The sequence below is a fragment of the Zeugodacus cucurbitae genome, chromosome Y (assembly GCF_028554725.1).
Source record: "Zeugodacus cucurbitae isolate PBARC_wt_2022May chromosome Y, idZeuCucr1.2, whole genome shotgun sequence".
Lineage (NCBI taxonomy): Eukaryota > Metazoa > Arthropoda > Insecta > Diptera > Tephritidae > Zeugodacus > Zeugodacus cucurbitae.
In genome coordinates, this window is record NC_071673.1 from 10,155,001 (window position 1) to 10,160,000 (window position 5,000).

At 47.1% G+C, this 5,000-nt stretch overlaps 1 pseudogene; it reads right to left on the bottom strand.

Annotated features, from left to right (window-relative positions):
- The window catches only part of LOC128923611 (large subunit ribosomal RNA), a 9,313-nt pseudogene that overhangs the window by 3,488 nt on the left and 825 nt on the right, over nucleotides 1–5,000 (bottom strand).

The window sequence follows — 5,000 nt, forward strand, 5'->3', positions numbered from 1 at the left end:
CCGTTCAAACCATCAAGACCTGGGGACCGTTTAGACCTAACCAGGCTAAAGGCATATCCCAACTCCCCATCATCAAGTGGAGGAACCGGTACCTCTTGTGCAAGAGGTGCCAGCTCCTCAGCCCTAGGAAAGAATGCTCCTAACAGAACCCCTGCACACTCACTCCAAGTTGATAACACGGTGTCATCAACACGAAGAGAAGTGATGTCCTCCCTCCTACGACCCCTACAAATCCTTAAGACCTGACCCCAGGGGTCATCCCTATGCTCATTAACGAACCCCCTCCACTCCTCTTCTTTGATTTTAATTAGCATGGCCTTATACTCATGCATCGCACAACTAAAATCGTTCCTAATCTGGGCCAACCTATCCGAATTTGACCGCCGAGCGCGTTGAAACTTCCGTCTCAATCGCCGGACAGCCCTCCTCTTCAGGGTTAATTCCTGCGTCCACCACTTTATTTTCCTAACCCTAAAATCCTTATATTTCTTCAACAACCTATCGTTCACTCCCCAGACCAATTCGTACAACCGAGCAATTTGCTCGTCCACCCCCAGGTTTTCAAACTCACTAAGCGGTATGTCCAATACCGCTTCCCTAACACACTGTCCATATTGGTTCAAGTCGATACCATAGGTACGCCATCGCCGCAATGGACTTGCATGCGTCGAGGGAGGGGAATTAGGAGTAACCATAATTTTAATCAAATTATGATCGCTCAATCCCCACCCTCCCATAATCTCCCACCTAAAACTGAACGCCCTATTTGCTGCCTCATTGATCAAGGACACGTCAATGTCGCTCCCCCCTCTAAGACCATGAAATGTGTACCACTCGCTTGGCTCATTTAGGATGTGGAGGCTGTTAGCGGCCATCCATTCGCTTAATGCCCGACCCCGAATGTGGCTCCGATATCTGTGCGCCCATCGAGAAAACTTGCTAAACCACATCGAGGACGTGGCATTCGCATCCATCCCTAGGATAAATGGGCTACCACTCGCAAGGAGTAGTAGGTTATCCATGTATCGCAGATAAGGCTCTATAGGTTCCCTAAACTTACAATACATGCTAGCAACAATCAGTCTACCGAACACCCCCTCTACAGAAACACATACACCCTCTTGTGACGAATCCAAAACTATGCAGTCATAGCTTGGGTCAGTCACAACTATTGCAGCATTACACCTAAGGTCCGTGTAGACCCTGAAACCCCCAGGAAGACCACTTACCATTCCAAAATTGGTGGCATATGGCTCCTGGAGTAAGGCGATGCTGCACCCAGCCTCTATCATGCAACTCCCTAACTCGCACATAACTGCATAAGAATTCTGGCAATTTAATTGAAAAATCTCACCCATTAATGTCTGGCGAGAGCACGTCCGACAACCCCACAGTAAATCGGACAGGCAGCCGACATCATGAGATGTCCAGCTGGCCTTCCTTTAAATGCACAGTTGCGACAATGGGGGGCATTGACGCAACTGGCTGCCTTGTGGCCCTCCTGACCACACCTCCGACAGACGTCGGCCTTGGCCCTGCATTCTGCCACTCGGTGATCAAAACCCATGCACCGGAAGCAGCCGGACACGGGACTATCCGCACGGACACGGAAGGAGAACCACTTGACGTAGCACCTACCCGCATCCAGGAGGGTGGACATTAGTTTGTCCGTACCCTCTAGGACAACATTTGTCCTGCCATCAATCGCCACCTTCCAGGGGCGACTGACCATCCTCACGTCCGTCTTTTTGGACTCTGGGCTGAACTCCCGAAGGTTCAGCCGAAATAGCTCCTCCATGAATTCTTCATGGGATATCTCCGTATGTACACCCTGTACAACAACCCTGGGGCCCAACTTTTTATTGACGCTAACGTCCAACCCTACCTCACCGAATTTGGCGTTGCTCGCCACTTTCTCCCTCTCAGCAACAGAGGGAGTGCGTATCACTACGCCACCCCCCTTGATTGACTTCACATCATGGACACGAACACCCAGTGAAGGCCCCACCTCCTTAACAACTTTATTTATGACTTCCTTAGAGGAAGTCACAGGAGCCTTGCTCCTCACCACAACTGACCAGGTTTCCACTGGTTTCCTCACCGTCGGCGCAATTGCCTCCAGCACGGGTGCCGGAGGGGCAGGCGCCGAGGGAGCAGCAGCAGCCGCCCCTGCTGTGCTTCGAGGGACGGAAGATGTCCCACAACCCCCCTTCAATCCCTCAATTTGCCCACGAAGATGAGCATTTTCTGTTAGGACACTCATAAGAATCTCCTCATATTTAGAGGCGATCCCTACGAGTTCCTTCACTTTTGTGACTTCGAGGCTTTCCGCCCCGAACACAACCTCGTTCAACTGGGCTGTTACGGCTTTCATCGCCGTAACATGGCCCCCACCCCCAATAGCACCCCCTTTACCCCCCTTGTTGCCCCCTACCTTGCTGTTTGGGCAACCTTGCCTGCTTCCACTGGCTCCGTCCTTCGCCGCCGTCTTCAGGTCTACGGCTGCTTTGGTTGCAACCGTACCCAGCTTCTGGAGTACCCCATCTGTACCGCTCTCTCCTGAGTTCGCCTGTGGTGGCGAACCCAATCGCGCCTTCCTCTTAGGTGGGGGCCGTAAGGGTTGCCCCACTCCGTCCTCGTCCGTCGATGACTCCACCTGGACCATTGAAGGCCCGGAGTCTTCACTCTCCGCTGGGGCTTTTGCCCCTCTCCTCCGTGGTGGAGGCATTTCTCCTACACAATCACAATCACACACAGCACTAATGTCACTTTCACTACCTGCACTGCACAAGGGTTTGTAATGGCAGATGCCGCTATACCCGCACTGCTGGGAAATCCCACACTTAGTTCACTAATACACACTACGTTAATGGCCTAAGCCGCTATCCTCACACACTTTTGGGAATACACACGATGTGTATAATCCCTCACGTACCTGCTCACTGTGTCTATTTTCACAACAGGCTACCGACAGACCGGAAAAACCGAAAAATTTTATCACTTTCAGAAACACTGAAAAATACTTAAAAATCGCTTTTTAAAAACTCGCAATGATGCGCAAACACGTCCGTTCACTTCGAGGTTCTACAAACGAGTAGATAGGGACAGTAGGAATCTCGTTAATCCATTCATGCGCGTCACTAATTAGATGACGAGGCATTTGGCTACCTTAAGAGAGTCATAGTTACTCCCGCCGTTTACCCGCGCTTACTTGAATTTCTTCACTTTGACATTCAGAGCACTGGGCAGAAATCACATTGTGTCAACACCCGTTAGGGCCATCACAATGCTTTGTTTTAATTAGACAGTCGGATTCCCCAAGTCCGTGCCAGTTCTGAATTGATTGTTAATTGATAATCGTTATAATTAAATAAGAATATATATCTTGCGATATAATTCTTATAAAATTTTAGCAAGAAAGTTCCACAATTGGCTACGTAACTACTATCCGGGGAACAAGAACCGAAATTCTCTATTTACCCAGAACGAGTACATAAACCATGGTATTGCTTCCCAATCAAGCCCGACTATCTCAATCTTCAGAGCCAATCCTTATCCCGAAGTTACGGATCTAATTTGCCGACTTCCCTTACCTACATTATTCTATCGACTAGAGACTCTTCACCTTGGAGACCAGCTGCGGATATTGGTACGGCCTGTTGAGAAGTTTGCGTAACCCCACCATAAATTTTCAAGGTCCGAGGAGAAAATATCGACACAACAGTAAATGTCATGCTCTTCTAGTCCATCTACCATATCTCTCTTCGAAAGACTTCCATGGTAGTACGACTATAAAACAGAAAAGAAAACTCTTCCGATACCTCTCGACGGCTTCTTTATGGTCGTTCCTGTTGCCAGGATGAGCACAAGGCCCATTTTTAATAACAAACGGATACTCAACAGGTTACGGAATTGGAACCGTATTCCCTTTCGTTCAAAATTATTCAAGTGTTTAATTACTATGAAGAAAACATAATAATATATATTCTCAACAATTCATTAAAACTTGAAAATTTTCGGCTTTCGCCTTGAACTTAGGACCGACTAACTCGTGATCAACCACTGTTCACACGAAACCCTTCTCCACTTCAGTCCTCCAAGGTCTCATTCGATTATTTGCTACTACCACCAAGATCTGTACCAATGGCGGCTCCATGCAGGCTTACGCCAAACACTTCTAAGCACACCATTGTACCCTCCTACTCACTAAAGTTTCAAAATTTATAATCCAACCGAAATTGTATTATAAATCATGTACTTTAGCGGTAATGTATAGGTATACAACTTAAGCGCCATCCATTTTAAGGGCTAGTTGCTTCGGCAGGTGAGTTGTTACACACTCCTTAGCGGATTACGACTTCCATGTCCACCGTCCTGCTGTTTTAAGCAACCAACGCCTTTCATGGTATCTGCATGAGTTGTTAATTTGGGCACCGTAACATTACGTTTGGTTCATCCCACAGCGCCAGTTCTGCTTACCAAAAGTGGCCCACTGGGCACATTATATCATAACCTCAACCTTCATATCAAGAAAGGTGAGGTTCTTACCCATTTAAAGTTTGAGAATAGGTTAAGGTCGTTTCGACCCTAAGGCCTCTAATCATTCGCTTTACCAGATAAGATTATTTTACATAATATTTAAATGCACCAGCTATCCTGAGGGAAACTTCGGAGGGAACCAGCTACTAGATGGTTCGATTGGTCTTTCGCCCCTATACTCAATTCTGACAATCGATTTGCACGTCAGAACTGTTTCGGTCTTCCATCAGGGTTTCCCCTGACTTCAACCTGATCAAGTATAGTTCACCATCTTTCGGGTCACAGCATATATGCTCAAGGTACGCTCCAGTTAGAGGTATAAATAATAATAAATTATCATTATACATAACTATATGGAACGCCCCGGGATTGAATTAATAGTAAAATATTTCACTAAAAATTAATCCCATTATATAAAAGTTAAGTTAATTTCGCCATTAGGTTTAATATAACCCAATGAC